Here is a 19320-nt window from a genome sequence, read left to right on the forward strand (position 1 = left end):
TGACCATTTTGATTGATGTGAGGGGATACCTTGTTGTACTTCTTATTTGCATGTCTCTAATCATCATGCTGCGCCTATTTCTGGGTGCTTCCCCCCGCCCCCCCCCCCCCGGGTGCTTTTTTTTTTTTTTTTAACACTGAGTTGGACTTCTCTGTTAAAATTGTCTTCTTGAAAGTGTGCCCTGTGTTTAATTCTTTTCGCTTGCTTGTGTATTTGGTATTTGGTAAATGTGTATGTGTGTTAGTTGCTTAGTTGTCTCCGACTCTTTGCAACCCCATAGACTGTAGCCCATGAGGCCCCTCCGTCCATGGCATTCTTCAGGCAAGAACACTGGAGTGGGTTGCCGTTTCCTTCTCCAAAAGGAACTATAGGAAGAAAGAAAGTGAAGTTGCTCAGTCGTGTCCGACTCATTGCCTCCCCATGAACTGTAGCCAACCAGGTTCCTCCATCCATGGAATTCTCCAGGCAAGAGTACTGAAGTGGGTTGCCATTTCCTTCTCCATTTTGCTTGCATACTCCTGGAAATTTTGGAGGGCAGGTACGAGAGTTGGACTATAAAGAAAGCTGAGTGCCAAAGAATTGAGGCTTTTGAACGGTGGTTTTGGAGGGAATCTTGAGACTCTGTTGGACTGCAAGGAGATCCAACCAGTCCATCCTCAAGGAAATCAGTCCTGAATATTCATTGGAAGGACTGATGCTGAAGCTGAAACTCCGATATGTTGGCCATCTGATGTGAAGAATTGACTCAAGAAAAGATCCTGATGCTGGGAAAGATTGAAAGCAGGAGAAGGGGACGACAGAGGATGAGATGGCTTGGTGGTGTCACCGACTCAATGGACTTGAGTTTGCGCAAGCTCCGGGAGTTGGTGATGGACAGGGAGGCCTGGCATGCTGCAGTCCATGGGGTGGCAAAGAGTTGGATGCGGCTGAGCGACTGAACTGAACTGAGTTCTCCTAGGCAGTAGATTTCAGGTTGCTGTTGTGGGAAGTGTCCACAAGGCGGCGCGTTTCTTCATGCCCAGTTTCGATTACCCAGGCTTGCCAAGAGAGCCTTAGTGCAAGTCCGGCTTTGGGGTTGTAAGTTAGAGTGCAGTGTGCCAGAAGAGGCACCCCAAAATTTATTTCTCATTGTGTCTTTTATTTATTTATTTTTGGTGCAACTTGGAAGTACATGTTGTGTGCGTTGTAGCGTATAGAATCATTTCCTATTACACACGCACATTTATCTACACGTTTGGATTCTTTACAATACAGGTTAATACAGAGTGTTGAGTAGACCTCCTTTGGTAGATACTGCTCTTTGTTGATTGTCTGTTTTGTAGGAAATAGATTGTATTTGTTCATCCCAAGCTTCTGAATTATTCCTTCCATGCTTCTTTCTTCTTTGGTAAGAAGATGTGCATGGATGTGCATGTGTAAATTGCACCTGTAAGTGACATGGGATATTTGCCTTTCAGATTCTGACTTACTTCACTTAGTGGGGTTATCTCTAGGTTCAGCTGTGATCCAGCAATTGGAATGAGTACATTCTTTTTCATGCCAGGTCAGATTGCATTGTGAACATTTCACTTCCTTATCAACTGTCAATGGACATTTTGGTGCGGCTGTGTATTGGCTGTGGTAAAAGGCGCTGCAGTGCATGTGTCTTTCCGAAGTCTGGGTTGTGGCACTTAGTCTTTGGAGTGAGGATGCAGGATCTCATGGCAGCTGTGGTTTCACTGTTAAGGGTGCTTTTTTTTTCTTTTTTTTTTTAAGGGTGCTTTTATACTGCTCTGTCTGGTGCTGTTGCCGTTGACATTTGCAGCAGCACAGAGGAGGGTGCCCTTAACCCCGCTGTAACAGTTATTGTCTGCAGAGTTGATTATGGCCAATTTGACTGGTGTGAGAGGATACCTCGTTGTATTTTTGATTTGCATGTCTCTAATAATTCACCATATTGTGCATGTTTGTGGGTGGTTTTTTTTGAAATATTATGAGTTGTACTTCTCTGTTGAAATTGTCTTGTTGAAAGTATGCCCTGTGTTTAATTCTTTTCACTTAATCACCACTGAAAATTTTGGAGGGCAGGTGTTGCATACGGCCCACCAGTGCTTGTGAATGTTAAAAGTGCCCATGGCAATAGCTTTCAGGTTGCTGTGGGAAATGGTCTCAAGGTGGAAATATTTCTTCATCGCACCTCTGGTTACACCAGCTAGCCAGCAGAGGCTTAGAGTAAGTCTTGCTTTGGGGTTGTAAGTTAGAGTGCAGTGTGCAGGAAGAGGCACCCCAAAGTTTGTGTCTCATTGCCTCTGTTTTGTATTAATTCTTGTTCCTTTTGAATTTTTTGTTTCGTATTGGGACATAGCCGATGAACAGTTATGACAGTTTCAGGTGAACAGCGAAGGGACTCAGCCATACATGAACGTGTGTCCGTTCTCCCCAAACTTCCCTGCCGTCCAGTCTGCCACGTAACATTGAACAGAGTTCCTTGTGCTATGCAATAGGACCTTATTGGTTATCAGTTTTAAATACAGCAGTGTGAACATGTCCATCCCAAGCTCCCTGACTGTCCCTCACCCCTTCCCCCCAGCAGCGGTAAGTTAGTTTTAGAAGTCTGTGAGTCCCTTTGTTTGTAAGGTAGTTCATTTGTATCGTTTCTTTATAGACTCCAGGTATATAAGAGATGTTGTCTATACTTCTCCTTCTCTGCCTGACTGACTCACTCAGTGTGACAGATTCTAGGTCCATTCGTGTTGCTGCAAATGGCATCATTTCATTCTTTTTCATGACTGAGAAACTTTCTACTGTTTGTATGTACCACATCTTCTTTATCCAATCCAGTGTCAATAGAGATTGAGGGGTTTTTATTTTTTTGAGTGACATGAAATACATGTTGTGTGTGTTGTAGGTGTCCAGGATCGTTTCCTGTCACACACATACCTATATAATGTGCGTTTGGATTCTTTTCCCACATAGCTTGGTACAGGCTGTTGGATAGACTGCTCTTGGTAGATATTGCTCCTTGTTAGTTATCTGCTTTGTGGGTAATTGTTTTTGTTCATCCCATCGTCCTAATTTATCTCTTCCAGGCTACCTATCCCTGTGGTAACCATCAATTTGGTTTTCAGGCATCTGAGTCCGTTTATGTTTTCCAGTTAGTTCGTGAGTGTGCCTGGTGAAGTGAAGTGAGGTTGCGCGGTCGTGTCCGACTCTTTGTGACCTGTGGACTGTAGTCAGCCAGGCTCCTCCGTCCATGGGATTTTCCAGGCAAGAATATTGGTCTGGGTTGCCATTTCCTTCTCTAGGGGAGAAGGACTCAGGGATCAAACCCGGGTCTCCTGCATTACAGGCAGACTCTTTACCTTCTGAGCCACCAGGGAAGCCGCGCACCTATAAGGGCTGTCATATGATTTTTGCCTTTCTGATTCAGGCTTGCTTCACTTAGTAGGATTATCTCTGGTTTCAGCTATGTTCTGGCGATGGGCACAGCTACATTCATTTTCATGCCTGAATCAGATTACGTTGTGAACATTTTCCACTCCTTTATCCAGTAATCTGTTGGTGGACATTTTTTGGTGGCTTCCGTGTCGTGGCCGTTGTGAAAGGTGCTGCAGTGCATGTGTGGGCGCCTGTGTCTGTTGGATGTCTGGTTTGCTGTGCGCTTACTCTTAAGAGTGGGACTGCCAGATCGTGGCTGTGGTTTTACTTTTTTTTTTTTTTTTTAAAAGCTAAATGGCTTTATTAGAGAAAGCCAAAATTACAGAGGACTGAAGAGTTGGTATTAGGTCCTCCTTCTTGCCAAAGGAGGGCACAGCATTAATAAATGCTGGTTGTACTGCGTGCGCCTCTTGACTGGCCCATTGGTTTCTTCTTTTCTTGTTTGACCACCTTCAGAGTCTGACCTCTTACTTTCCCAGCATCGGTCAGGGAACCATGAACTTTACCTCCACGTATGCGGCCGGCTCCTTCCTGAGTGCTCAGAGCCTCCACCCAACAGTGACTCAGAGTAGCCTCATCCTCTAGGGTGATGCCTGCCAGGAGGCGGGACTTGATCTTCCCGAGCGATGCCCTCCAGTGAGGCTACATGAGCCTCGATTTGGGTGACCATCCCCTGGCCAGTCACCTTGAGAGTGTGTAGCTCCTGCATGTTGGCGACTAGATCGCGGGCAGCATTGCCACTACCTCGAAGTTAGAGGCGAGAAAGCAGAAGGAGCGAGGGCATGCGCGTCGTCTTCACCTGCCGTGTGCCACGTCACTGCTCGGTTTTACCTTTCAAAGACACCTTTACACTGGTCTTTTTAGTGGCTGTTACCTTTGACATTTCACCGACACCATAGGAGGGTCCCCTTTTCTTAACCCCACTGTGGCAGTTATTCTCTGTAGACCTCTGGTTCATGGCATTTTGACTGGTGCAAGGGAATAATACCTTCTTGTAGTTCTGATTTGCATGTCTAATAATTCACCATGTTGCAAATGTTTCCAGATGCTGTTTTGTTTAAACACTGAGTTGTAATTCCCTGTTGAAGTTGTCTTCGTGAAAGTGTGCCCTGTGTTTAATTCTTTTGCTTCTAGGAGTGAGTTACTTCCTAGAAATTTTGGAAGTTGGGTATGATTTAAGACCTACTAGTGCCTGTGAATATTAAGCTCCAGTTGCTGTTGTTTTTGGTCGCTGTTGCGGTAAGTGGCCACAGAACAAGGAGCATTTCTTCATGCCCAGTTCTGGTTACCCAGTTTTGCCAACACCACCTTAGTGCAAGTCCTGCTTTGGGGTTGTAAATTAGAGTGGAATGCACCAGAGGAAGCACTCAAAAAGTTGTGTCTTGTTACCTTTTTTTGTGTTAATTTTTAATTTATTTGGTATAACATTGCAATAATGTTGTATATGTTGTCGATATACAGAAACTTTTACTATTACACATGTGCATATAGCTCTGCATGTTCAGATTCTTTTCCTGTGTAGGTTGGTACAGAGTGTTGGGTATACCTCCCTTGGTAGATATTGCTTTTTTTTTTTTGGATTATGTGCTTTGTAAGTAATAGTTTGTATTTGTTTGGCCTTTCCTCCTAATTTATCCCTTGTCCACTTCTTTCCCCTGTGGTAACCATAAATTTGGTTTTTCAAGGTTCTGAGTCTGATTTTGTTTTCCAGTTAGATCATGGGTGTGCATGTTTTGTTTTCCAGTTAGATCACCTGTAAGTGAATGTCAATATGAGTTTTGCTGTTCTAATTCTTGCTTACTTCCCTTGATAGGATTATTTCTGGGTTCAGCTCTGTTCTGGGAATTAGCATGGCTGCATTCTTTTTCATGCCTGAGTCAGATTGCATTGTGAATGTGTTTCACTTCTTCTTTATCCATTCATCTGTCAGTGAACATCCTGGTGCTTCCTGTCTTGACCGCTGTGAAGGAGCTGTAGTGCGCAGTTGGGGCCTGTGTCTTAGAAGTCTGGTTTGTGGTGCACGTTCTCTTAACAGTGGTAGTGCCGGATCATGGGCAGCTATGGTTTTACCTTTTAAAGGCACTTTTACACTGTTCTCCATAGTGGATGTTACCACTTACATTTCACCAACACCATGGAGGTTCTCTGTTTGTAACCACCTTGTAGCTTTTACTGTCTGGAGACTTCTTGTTCATGGTTATTTGATCTGGTTCCAAGGGAAGCCTCCTTGTTCTGATTTGCATGTCTAATAGTTCACCAGCTCTGATTACCCTGGGAGGCAGACACAACCTTAGAGCAAGTCCTGCTTTGGGGTTGCAAATTGAAGAGGAGCCTGGCGGGCTACAGTCCGTAGGGCTGCAAAGAGTGGGATGCGACTGGAGCGACTGAGCAGGCAGGCAGGTGCCAGAATTACCCAGCAGCTTGTGTCCTTACCTCTTTCTTGTATTGAATAAAACTTTCTTTATTGCTGTAAGATTGAAATACATGTTGGGTGTTTTATAGGTGTACCGAATTTTTCGTGTTACACAGATGGGATGATTTTACATGTTTGAATCAGATTGTATTGTGAACATATTGCAGTTCTTTTTTATCCATTCATTTGTTGATGGAAATTTTTTTGGCCTCCTTGTCTTGGTTATTGTAAAAGGTTCTACACAGTATGTTTGGGTGCCCGAGTCTTTTCAAAGTCTGGTATGATGTGCACAGACTCTTTTTTTTTTTTTTTCCATTTATTTTTATTAGTTGGAGGCTAATTGCTTTACAGTATTGTAGTGGTTTTTGCCATACATTGACATGAATCAGCCATGGATTTACATGTGTTCCCCATCCTGATCCCCCCTCCTGCCTCCCTCCCCATCCCATCCCTCTGGGTCTTCCCAGTGCACCAGCCCTGAGCACTTGTCTCATGCATCCAGCCTGAACTGGTGATCTGTTTCACACTTGATAATATACATGTTTCGATGCTGTTCTCTAAGATCATCCCACCCTCGCCTTCTCCCTTAGAGTTCAAAAGTCTGTTCTGTACATCTGTGTCTCTTTTTCTGTTTTGCATATAGGGTTATTGTTACCATCTTTCTAAATTCCATATATATGTGTTAGTATACTGTATTGGTGTTTATCTTTCTGGCTTACTTCACTCTGTATAATGGGCTCCAGTTTCATCCATCTCATTAGAACTGATTCAAATGTATTCTTTTTAATGGCTGAGTAATATTCCATGGTGTATATGTACCACAGCTTCCTTATCCATTCGTCTGCTGATGGGCATCTAGGTTGCTTCCATGTCCTGGCTATTATAAACAGTGCTGCGATGAACATTGGCGTGCAGGTGTCTCTTTCAGATCTGGATTCCTCAGTGTGTATGCCCAGGAGTGGGATTGCTGGGTCACATGGCAGTTCTAATTCCAGTTTTTTAAGGAATCTCCACACTGTTCTCCATAGTGGCTGTACTAGTTTGCATTCCCACCAACAGTGTAAGAGGGTTCCCTTTTCTCCACACCCTCTCCAGCATTTATTGCTTGTAGACTTTTGGATAGCAGCCATCCTGACTCATGTGTAATGGTACCTCATTGTGGTTTTGATTTGCATTTCTCTGATAATGAGCGATGTTGAGCATCTTTTCGTGTGTTTGTTAGCCATCTGTATGTCTTCTTTGGAGAAATGTCTATTTAGTTCTTTGGCCCATTTTTTGATTGGGTCATTTATTTTTCTGGAATTGAGCTGCAGGAGTTGCTTGTATATTTTTGAGATTAATCCTTTGTCTGTTGCTTCATTTGCTATTATTTTCTCCCAATCTGAGGGCTGTCTTTTCACCTTGGTTATAGTTTACTTTGTTGTGCGAAAACTTTTAAGTTTAATTAGGTCCCATTTGTTTATTTTTGCTTTTATTTCCAATGTTCTGGGAGGTGGGTCATAGAGGATCCTGCTGTGATTCATGTCGGAGAGTGTTTTTGTGCACAGACTCTTAAGATGGGACTAGCAGATCGTTTGACCGCTGTGGTTTCACTGCTCAAGGCAATTTTATACTGTTCTTTCTAGTGGCTGTTACAATTGAGAATTCAGCCTCACCATAGGAGGGTCGCTTTTTCTTAACTCCATTGTAGCTGTTATTGCCTTAGACTTCTTGATCATGGCCATTTTGATCAGTGCAAGGGGAGGTCTCCTGGCTGTTCTGGGTTGCATGTCTCTAAATCGCCGTATTTCTCTTGTTTGTGGGTGCTTTATTCTCTTTTAAACATTGTGACTTGTACGTCCCTATGGAATTGTCTTCTTGAAAGTGTGCCCCGTGTTCAATGTTTCTCTTGCTTACTCCTGGAAATTTTGTAGGGCAGGTGCAACATACAGCCCACCAGTGCTTGTGAATATTCTGTTTAGGTAGGCAGTAGTTCTCAGTTTGCTGTTTTGGGAAATTCGCCACAAGGCAGCAACATTCTTCGTTCCCAAGTCTGATTACCCTAGCAGACAGAAAGAGCCTCAGAGCGAGTCTTGCTTCTGGCTTGCACACACAGTGCAGTGTGCCAGGAGAAATACCCAACAGCTTGTGTCATTACCTTTTTTTTGGTATTACATTAATTTTTATTTTTTTATTCATGTTGGATTGAAATACATGTGTGTATTGTAGGTGTATCGAATTTTTTGTGTGACACAGATACAAGTATCTACATACGTTCAGATTCTTTTTTCCAATTTGGTTATTACTGAGTGTTGATTAGACCTCCCTTGGTAGAATCTCTCCTTATTGATTATCTGTTTTGTAGACAAAGATTGTTTTTGTTCATCCCTAGCTGCTAACTTATCCTTTCCCCACTTCTCTCCGCTGTGGTAACCAGGCGTTTGATTTTCAAGTCTGTGTGTCCATTTCTGTTTTCCCAGTTTGTTCATGGCTGTGCATGTGTAAATTGCAGCTCTAAGTGATATTATATGATATTTGCCTTTCTGAGTCTCGCTTACTTCACTCAGTAGGATTATCTCTAGTTTTAGGTAGGTTCTGGATGTTGATATGATTATATTCTTTTTCATGCCTGAATCAGAATGCATTGTGGACATGTTACAGTTCTTCTTTATCCATTCATTTGTCCATGAGAAATTTGTCCTCCGTGTTGTCTTCGTTACTGTAAAAGGTGTTCGAGTGCAAGTTTGGTTGCCTGTGTCTTTTCAAAGTCTGTTTTTTTGTGCATATACTCTTTAAGAGTGGAACTAACAGATCATTTGGCAGCTGTGGCTTTACTGCTGAAGACACTCTTATACTCTTCTCTCAGGTGGCTGTTACATTGACAGTTGAGTCACACCATAGGAGAGGCCCCTTTTCTTAACCCCATGGTGGCTGTTACGTCTGTAAACTTGTTGGTCATGGCCATTTGACCCTTACGAGGGGATGCCTCGTGGCTGTGCTGAGTTGCATGTCTCTAAATCACCATGGTTCTCATGTTTGTGAGTGCTTTATTCTTTTTAAACCCTGTGAGTTGCACTTCCCTGTTGAAATTGTCTTCTTGACATATTTAATTGTTTTCACTCACAACTGCTTGACTTTTTGGACGGCAGGTACCATACATCCCACCAGTGCTAGTGAATGTTCTGATCCTCCAGGCAAGTTTTCAGGCTGCTTTTGCTAGGTTGGCCGCACGGCGGCAGCGTTTCTTCATTCCCAGCTCCGGTTACCAGGGCTGGTGGACAGAGCCTCATAGCAAGTCCTGCTTTGGGTGGCAAATTACAATGCAGTGTGCAGGAGCACCGAGTACCTTATGTCGTTATCCCTTTTGTGTTTTAATTAACTTTTATTTTTTATTGAAGTAAGATAGAAAAACATGTTGTGTGTTTAGTAGGTGTACAGAACTTTTTGTTTACACACATATATATATCTATATGTTCAGATCCTTTTCCCAGTTAGGTTGTTACAGAGTGTTAATTAGACCTTTCTTGGTAGATATTGCTCCTTATTGACTGTTTTGTAGAAATAGATTGTATTGTTCATTCCGAACTCCCAATTTATTCCTTCCCTGCCTTTTTCCCTTGTTATAACCATAAGTTGATAGTCAAGTCTTTCACTCTGTTTTCCCAGTTAGTTTGTGGATATGCACATGTAAATCGCAGCTGTAAGTGATATCATACGATTTTTGTCTTTCTGATTCTTGCTTACTTCCCTCATTAGGATTGTATCTAGTGTCAGGTAGGTTCTGGAAATTGGCATGATTACTCTTTTTCATGCCTGAATCAGAGTGCATTGTGAACATGTTGCAGTTCTTTATGCATTCATTTGTCGACGGAAATTTTATTTGGCTTCCATGTGTTGTTTATTGTAATAGGTGCTGCTGTGCATGTTTGTCTTTCTGAATTCTAGTTTGCTGTGCACATATGACTAAGTGTGGGACTACGGGATCATTTGGCAGCTGTGGTTTTACTTGTTGTGGCTGTTACCATTGACATTCAGCCACACCGTAGGAAGATCCCCTCTTCTTAGTTCCATTGTAGCAGCTGCTGTCTGTAGACTCTTGATCATGGCCATTTTGACCGTTGTGAGGGGATCGGTTCAGTTCAGTTCGGTCGCTCAGTCATGTTTGACTCTCTGTGACCCCATGGACTGCAGCACGCCAGGCCTCCCTGTCCATCATCAGCTCCTGGAGTTTCCTCAGACTCATGTCCATTGAGTCAGTGATGCCATCCAACCGTCTCATCCTCTGTTGTCCCCTTCTCCTCCCGCCTTCAATCTTTCCCAGCATCAGGGTCTTTTCCAATGAGCCAGTTCTTCCCATCAGGTGACCAAAGTATAGGAGTTTCAGCTTCAGCATCAGTCCTTCTAATGAACACCCAGGACTGATCTCCTTTAGGATGGATTGGTTGGATCTCCTTGCTGTCCAAGGGACTCTCAAGAATCTTCCCCAACACCACAGTTCAAAAGCACCTCATTGCAGTTCGGAGTTGCATGTCTCTGAATCACCGTATTTCACGTTTGTGGGTGCTTTATTCTTTTTTAAACACTATGAGTTGCACTTCCCTGTTGAAATTGCCTTTGTGATAGTGTGCCCATATTTCATTGTTTTCACTTAATTACTCCTGGAAATCTTGGAGGTCAGGTGCCATGTACAGCATACCTGTGTTTGTTCCTCTGCTGCTGCTGCTGCTAAGTCGCTTCAGTCGTGTCCGACTCTGTGTGATCGGCAGCCCCCCAGGCTCCCCCGTCCCTGGGATTGTCCAGGCAAGAACACTGGAGGGGGTTGCCATTTGCTTCTCCAATGCATGAAAGTGAAAAGTGACAGTGAAGCCGCCCAGGCAGTAGTTTTCAGGTTGCTGTTGTGGGAAGTGGCCACAGGGCGGCAGCATTTCTTTGTTTCCAGCTCTGGCTACCCGCAGAGGCAGAGGGGGCCTTGGAGCCTTGGAGCCTTCATTGGCTCTGCGAATCACAGTGCAGCGTGCCAGAAGCAGCACTCGACAGCTTGCGTTTCATCTTTTTTGTTTTGAATTGTTGTTTTTTATTGAGTAAGATTGAAGTACATGTTGTGTGTGTTGTAGGTGTACAAAATTTTTCGTGTTACACATAAGCATATATCTTTGTATGTTCAGGTTCTTTTCCAGTTAGGTTGTTACAGAGTTTTGATTAGGCCTCCCTCGGTAGATATCGCTTCTTGTTGATTATCTGTTTTGTAGATAGTAGGTTGAGTTTGTCCATCCCAAGCTCTTAGTTTATCCCTTCCCCACTTTTTCCTTTTGACAACTGTAAATTTGATATTCAAGTCTCTTATTCCATTTTTTTTCCCAGTTAGTTCATGGGTGTGCATGTATATTGCACGTGTAAATAATATCATATAATTTTTGCTTTTCTGTTTCTTTTTACTTCCCTTAGGATTATCTCTAATTTCAGGTAAGTTCCGGAAATTGGCATGATGATGTCTTTTTCATGTGTTAATCAGATTGCATTATGAACATGTTGCAGTTCTTGTTTATCTGTTATAGATTGTCGATGGAAAATTTTTCTGGCTTCCATGTCTTGGTTATTGGAAAAGGTGCTATAGTGCACTTTTATGTGCCTTTGTGTTTCGAATTCTGGTTTGCTGTGCACATACTCTTAAGAGTGGGAGTACGGGATCATTTGGCGGCTGTGGTTTGACTGTCTGTGACACTTTTATGCTCTTCTCTCAAGGGGCTGTTACCACTGACGTTTCAGCAGAACCATAAGAGGGTCCCCTTTTCTAAGCCCCTGTAACAGTTACTGTCTGTAAACTGTTGACCATGGCCATTTTGACCAGTGGGAGTAGTTCCGTCTTTGTAGTTCTCAGGTGCATGTCTCTAAATAACCATATTCACATGTTTGTGGTGCTTTATTCCCTTTTAGACTGAGTTGTACCTTCTTTTAAAATTGTATTCTTCAAAGTGTGTCCTGTGTTTCACTGTTTTCACTCACTTACTCTGGGAAGTCGTGGAGGGCAGGTACTATATACAGCCCACCCGTGCTTATGAATATTCTGTTCTCCTGCCAAGTCGCTTCAGTCGTGTCCGACTCTTTGCGACCCTATGGACTGTAGCCGGCCAGGCTTCTCCATGGAATTCTCCAGGTGAGGATACTGGAGTGGGTTGCCATTCCCTTCTCCAGGGGATCTTTCTGACTCAGGGATTGAACCTGTGTCTTTTACGTCTCCTGCATTGGCGGGCAGCTTCTTTACCACTAGCACCACCTGGGCAGGCTCCTCCTTCCATGGGATTCTCCAGGCAAGAATACTGGAGTGGGTTGTCATTTCCTTCACCAGGGGACCTTCCCAACTCAGGGATCAAACCCATGTCTCCTGCATGGGCAGGCAGGTTCTTTACCACTGAGCCACCAGGGAAGCCCATTCTCTTCCCCTAGGCAGTATTTTTCAGGTTGCTGTTGTGGAAAGTGGCCACAGGATGACACCGTTTGTTCACTCTCAGCTGTGGTTGCCCTGGCAAGCTGTCAGAGCCTTAGGGCATGTCCTGCTCTGGGGCTGGAAATTACAGTGTAGTGTGCCAGAGGAAGCAACCAGCGGCTTGTATTATTACCTCTTTTGTGTATTGTTTATATAAAAAATACTAGGTAACTAGTATTTTTTATTGGAGTATGATTGTGTGTGTTTAGGTGTACAGAGTTGCATGTATTTAGGTGTACAAAATTTTAATGTTACATATATACATATATATGTATGTATGTTCAGATTCTTTTCCCAATTAGGTTATTACAGAGTGTTAAATCTCCATTCGTAAATACTGCTCCTGATTGATTATCTGTTTTGTGGAAATAGATTGTATTTATTTTACTGAAGCTTCTAATTTATCCCTTCCCCACTACTTTGTCCTGTGGTAACTGAAAGTTTGATTTTCATGTCTCTGACTCTGTTTCCCAGTTGGTTCAAGGCTATGCATGTGTAAATCGCACCAGTAAGTGATCGCTTAAGATTTTTGCCTTTCTGATTCTTCATTACATCACTTAGTAGCATAATCTCTAGTTTCAGGTAGGTTCTGGAAATTGGCATGATTACATTCTTTATGTTGCAGTTCTCTTTTATCCATTCTTTTCTTGATGAATAATTTTTTTCGTTTCCATGTCTTGGTTATTATAAAGGGTGGTGTAGTGCATGTTGGAGAAGGCAATGGCACCCCACTCCGATACTCTTGCCTGGAGAATCCCATGGATGGAGGAGCCTGATAGGCTTCGGTCCGTGGGGTCGCAGAGTGGGACACGACTGAGCGACCTAGCAGCAGCAGCAGTGCGTGTTGGCAGTCCGTGTCTTTTGAATTCTGAGTTGCTGTGCCCCTGCGCTTAAGCGTGGGAGTATGGGATCCCGTGGCACTGTTACTGCTCAAGGCACTTTCATACTGAGCTCTCCTGCCGCTACCATTGACATTCCTCCACACCAGGGGAGGGTCATCCCCCTTTCGAAACCCCGTTGTAGCAGTTACTGTCTGTCGCCTTCTTGATCTTGGCCATTTGACTGGTGCCAGTGGACCTCCTTGCGGTTCTGAGTTGCTTGTCTCTGACTCACCATATTTCACACGTTTTTGGTGCTTTATTCTCTTTTCAGCGTTGTGAGTTGTGCTTCCCTGTTGAAATTGTCTTCCTGAAAGTGTGTGCTCTGTTCAGTTGTTTTCACTTGACTTACTGCTGGATCTTTTGGAGGGTAGTTACCATAGAGTCGCACCAGTGCGCGTGATCTATTCTGTTCCCCTCGGGAAGAGCCTTAGGTGGTGGTTGTGAGAAGTGGCCACACGGGGGCAGCATTTCCTCATTCCCAGCTGTAGTTACCCGAAAAAGGATGGAGCCTTAGAGCAAATCCTGCTTTGGGGTTTCAGATTATAGTGCAGTGTGCCAGAAGCAGCACCCAGCAACCTGCTGGGTTGTATTAAATTCATTTCATTTTTTTTGGAGTAAGATTGAAATACATGTATATGTGGAGGTGTATAGAATTTTTTGTGTTATAGATATACATATATCTGCATGTGTTTAGATTCTTTTTTCTATTAGTTTGAGTGTTGATTCGACCTCCTTTTGTGGATATCGCTCCTTATTGATTATGTGTTTTGTAGGTAATAGGTTGTATCTGTTTATCCCAGACTCCTAATTTATCCCTTCCCCCCCCTTCATTCTCCTGTGGTAACCATAACTTTGATTTTCAAGTCTCTGACTCTGTTTATGTTTTATGCACAGTTCGTGGGTGTGCATGTTAAAGGGCACCTGTAAATGATATCATATGATTTTTGCCTTTCTTATTCTTACTTATTACTTCACTTAATAGGATTATCTCTAGTTCAGGTATGTCTGGAAACTGACATTGCATTCTTTTTCATCTGTGAATCAGATTTTAAAGATGTTGCAGTTCTTCGTCCATTAGTCAATAGAAAATTTTCTGGTCCATATCTGGTTATTATAAAAGGTGCTGCAGTGCACACTGGGTGCTGTTTCTTTCCGAAGTCTGGTTTGCTGTGCACTCACTGTTAAGAGTGGGACTGCCGGATCATTCGCCAGCTGTGGTTCACTGTTGAAAGCACCTTTGACTGTTCTCTCTAGTGGCTGTTACCATTGACATTCTGCCGCACCATGGGAGGGTCCCCTTTTCTTAAGCCCATTGCAGCAGTTGTTGCCTGTTGAATTCTTGGATTCGGCCGTTTTGACCGCTGCGTGGGGATGCCTTGTGGCAGTTCTAAGTAGCGAGTCCCTAAATCACCATATTTTGCATGTTTGACGGCGCTCTATTCTGTTTTTAACACTCTGAGTTGTGCTTCCCTTTTGATATTGTCTTCCTGATAGTCTACTCCATGTTTGTTTTCACTCACTCCCTCCTGGGGATTTTGGAGGTCAGGTAGGTACCTTATACAGTCCAACAGTGGCTGTTCTCCGAGGCAGTAGTTTTCAGGTTGCTGTTGTGGGAAATGGCCACACGGGGGCAGCATTCCTCAGTCCCAGCTCTGCTTACCCAGCAAGCCAACGGAGCCTGAGCCCTTTGGTGTTGTAAATCACAGCGCAATATGCCAGAAAAAGCACACAACAGCTTCCTTTGTTCCCTTTTTTTGGTTTTAAATTATTGTTGGATCAAGTAAGATTGAAATACATGTTGGGTGTGTTGTAGGTGTACAGAATTTTTCACGTTACGCAAATACATATATCTGCTGCTGCTGCTGCTAAGGCACACCAGTCGTGTCCGACTCTGTGTGGCCCCATAGACGGCAGCCCACCAGGCTCCCCCGTCCCTGGGATTCTCCAGGCAAGAACACTGGAGTGGGCTGCCATTTCCTTCTCCAACGCATGAAAGTGAAAAAGGAAAATGAAGTCGCTCAGTCATGTCCGACTCTTTGTGACCCCATGGACTGCAGCCTACCAGGCTCCTCTGTCCATGGGATTTTTCCAGGCAAGAGGACTGGAGTGGGTTGCCATTGCCTTCTCCATACATATATCCATGTATGTTCAGATTCTTTCTCAATTAGGTTGCTACAGAGTTTTTGATTAGACCTCCCTTGGTAGATATTGTTTCTTATCTCTTTCATAGGTAGTAGATTGTATTTGTTCATCCCAAGCTCCTAATTTATAGCTTCCCCGTTTCTTTCGCCTGTGATAACCATAAATTTGATATTCAAGTCTGTTACTCTGTTTTCTCAGATAGTTCATGGTTGTGCATGTGTAAATTGCACCTGTAAGTGATATCATATAATTTTTGCCTTTCTGATTCTTGCTTAGTTCACTTAGTAGTACTGAATCTAGTTTCAGATAGGTTCCGGAAATTGGCATGATTAAATTCTTTTACATGTGTGAATCAGATCGCATTCTGAACATGTTGCTGTCCTTCTATATCCATTCGTTTGTTGATGGAAAAGTTTTTTCAATTCCGTGTCTTGGTTATTGTAAAAGGTGCTATAGCGCACTTCTGCTTGCCAAAGTTTGTCAGATTCTGGTTTGCGGTGCCATACTCTGCAAGGATGGGACTACTGGATTATTTGGCAGATGTGGTTCTTACTAGTTAAGGAACTTTTTTTTACTGTTCTCTATAGTGGCTGTTACTATTGACATTTCAGCTGCACCATGGGAGGGTTCTTTTTTCTAAACCCTATTGTAGGAGTTATTGTTTGTAGACTTCTTGATCATGGCTATTTTGACCAGTGATACCTCATCATTCTCAGTTGCCAGTCTGTAAATAACCATATCTCACGTGTTTTCTGATACTTTATTCTTTTTAAAAACCATGAGTTGTACTTCCCTCTTGAAGTTGTCTTCTTCAAACTGTGCCCTCTGCTTCATTATTTTCACTTACTTTCGCCTGGAAATTTTGGAGGACAGGTACCATACACGGCCCACCAATGCTTCTGAGTTCTGTTTTCCTGGGCGATAGTTGTCAGGTTGCTGTTGTGGGAAGTGGCCACGAGGAGGCAGCATTTGCTAATCCCCAGCTCTGGTGGCAGGGCGCGGCGACGGAGCCTCAGAGCAGTGGGGCTGGAAATTACAGAGCAGTGCGCCGGAAGCAGCAGCCAGCAGCTTGTATTGTTACCTCTTTTGTGTGTTAAAGTAACTTATCTTTTATCAGAGTACGCTTGGAATACAAGTTGTGTGTGTTTAGGTGTATGAACTTCTTTGGGTTAGACCTATACATATATCTTCTTATGTTCAGATTCTTTTCCCAGTTAGGTTATTAAAGAGTGTTGATTAGACTTCCTTTGGTAGATATCCCTTCTTATTGATTCATATCTGTTTTGTAGAAATAGATTGTATTTTTTCATTCCAAGCTCCTTATTTATCCCTTCCCTGCTTCTTTCTCCTGTGGTAACCGAAAGTTTGATTTTCAAGTCTCTGACTTCATTTATGTTTTCCCAGGTAGTTCAAGGTTGTGCATGTGTAAACTGCACCTATATGTGATATCATATGACTTTCACTTAGTAGGATTATCTCTAATTTAAGTAGGTTATGAAAATTGTCATGATTACATTCTTTTTTTTTTTTTTTTACAATAAAAATCTTTATTTAAGTTTGGTCAGTACAGGTAAGATATACTGGAGTCACAGATCAATATGCATTAACAGGATACAACAATTCATAAAAACTGAGTAACTATGCACACAAATTTCTTAAACATTCAATCACCTAAAGAGAAAATGCACAGATGTATGGTGGGAAAAACTGTATCTAACACTGAAACTACTATAGGACTCCTTCAACAAGTCCAACTTTTAGTGATAAAACTACTGTACTGGGCAAACTTGGCAGTCATAAAGCCACATCTACTCTGACTGAATGGTGCATAAGCATAGTAACAGCATGAGTAAGAATGCCCTCACACAGCACAGGTTCTAGGGTAGACACAGATTCACACAGACATCACTGTGTTATACTTTAAGGAAAGAGTTCCATTTACAACTTCACATTAACTCATATAAAAATAACCTGACCCTACACAAAATGTCCTTTTAGCAACATTCAAAGTAATTAACTGTTACAATTTCCAAAGTGGCAGAGGTATTGAAGCAAAGAAGAAAGGGAAAAAAAAAAAAAAAAAAATAACAAACCACCCACAAAAAAGGCAAATTGTGACAAAAGTATGCGTTAATTAACTGGACAGTATCCTCTTCCAAATTAAATGACACTGTATAAAAATTTGCTGGAAATTTTTTTTTTTTAACAAAACTGAACTCTGTACATTTACACTTGAGTCCAAACCATTCTGAACGTGGCGGGAACCCGCAGTTCGGTTACCTTTCCCACTCACGGTTTTCTCCTCTTGCGGGTCATGATTGGAGTCTGTGTCGTTTGAGTGGTGTGTGAGAGTTTTCACTGCCCGTGGGAGAGTCTACACTTTCATACCCCGCACTGAGTTGGTTTACGTAACTACTACCTCTGCCAGTTCTCTCCTCTGAGCTGCTGGAGGCCTTATTCCCATTCCCTGGAGAAGAAGGAAAGTCATCCTCGACTGCGTCCCCCTCCCTGTGAAACCCAGACGCAGACGTCCTCTGCCGGGAGGAACTGCCGTTACTTGGTCCGTTGGCAGACGACTGCAGGCTTTACCTGGGCCCTCTGCCTGTCCTCCAGGCGCAGCAGACGCAGTCCTGCCGGTGCTCGGGCCGGGGCTTGAGACTGCTGCTGCTGGTGCTGAGCCAGCTGCTGGCGCGTCTCCTTCAGTTGTTGCTGAAGAACTAGAATGGTACTCTGCACACCCTCTACTTCTTCGTCAAGTTGAATGATGAAGTCATTCAGTTCATCCTGACTGCTTTTAAGCTCCTATGTTTCTTCTGTAAAGCCAACTCTGCTTCAAGTTGTGCAATACGTCCCTGGGACAGCTGCCTTCCAAGCTCTTGATTCTCCTGGATAAGCATTCGACACTTCGCCATTAACTTTTTGCCTGTTTGGCTATCAGGCGTAAACTTCCAGGCACTCAGTTCATTTTGGGCTTGTTCCAGTTTGTCTTTAGTCTGTTGCAGTTCACTTTTCATTTTTAGGAATAACAAGTTGATCGCTGGGTCCTCCATTGTTGATCTCAGTTGGGCAACGCTAGGCTGCTGGACTTGCTTGAGGTACTGGATCTGAGTAGTACACTCTTGCATCTCTTGCTCCTTGGTTGCTAGTCGCATTACAAGAATGTTTTCCCTGCGTGCAGATTCTTGCTGCTGCTGTTTTAGTTTTTCTTCAGATTCCCTTAAGCCAGTTACATCATTAGAGTTGAGATCTTTGTACTTGCCCTCCAAAGCTTGCACATATGCTTCATACTGTTTCCATCTTAGAATTAATTCATCTCGTGCCATAACTTTGAAGTCTGTTTCACTCAGTCGAACCTTTTTGGGAAGAGGTTCTTCGTTGGTCATCTTGAATCCTCTCCAGATGGAGGCCGCGCCAGCGCCCGCTCAGTCACATAGGCCGACCCCGCGCTGTCCTCTCGCCGCCCAGGCCGCCCGACCGCGCCGCCGGCCCCGCGCTCCCCCTCCGCGCCGCAACCCCGGCGCTCCCCTTTATTTGCGGGTCTCGCTGCCACAAAATGGCGCTGAGCTGATTACATTCTTTTTCTTTTCTTTTTTTTTTTTTTTGATTGCATTCTTTTTCATGCCTGAGTTAGATTGCATTGTGAATATGTCACAGGTCTTATCAATATGTTTGTTGATAGAAAATTCATTTGGCTCACATCTTGGTTATTGTAAAAGATGCTGCAGTGCACATTTAGGTGCCCGTGTCTTTTTGAATTCCAGTTTTCTGTTCATATATGATTAAGCCTGGACTACCAGATCATTTGTCAGCTGTGGTTTTACCGCTGACGTCAGTATATACTGTTCTGTCGGGTTGCTGTCAGTGTTGACATTCAACCGCACCATAGGATAAGCTCCTTTTCTTAACCCCATTGAGCAGTTATTGTCCATAGACTTCCTGAGCATGGCCATTTTTACCGTTTTGAGGGGATACCTTGTTGTACTTCTGAGTTGCCTGTCTCTAAA

The 19320-nt window shown here is 43.3% G+C and overlaps 1 protein-coding gene and 2 pseudogenes across 1 annotated transcript in view; 1 reads left to right on the plus strand and 2 right to left on the minus strand.

The window, feature by feature from the left end:
• The window catches only part of KIFBP (kinesin family binding protein), a 62130-nt gene that overhangs the window by 13041 nt on the left and 29769 nt on the right, over positions 1–19320 (plus strand). The gene's annotated exons all lie outside the window — the stretch shown is intronic.
• On the minus strand, positions 3721–4126 carry LOC136159017 (ubiquitin-like FUBI-ribosomal protein eS30 fusion protein; annotated as a pseudogene).
• On the minus strand, positions 16975–18874 carry LOC136158105 (pre-mRNA-splicing regulator WTAP pseudogene; annotated as a pseudogene).

The sequence above is a fragment of the Muntiacus reevesi genome, chromosome 2 (assembly GCF_963930625.1).
Source record: "Muntiacus reevesi chromosome 2, mMunRee1.1, whole genome shotgun sequence".
Classification (NCBI taxonomy): Eukaryota; Metazoa; Chordata; class Mammalia; order Artiodactyla; family Cervidae; genus Muntiacus; species Muntiacus reevesi.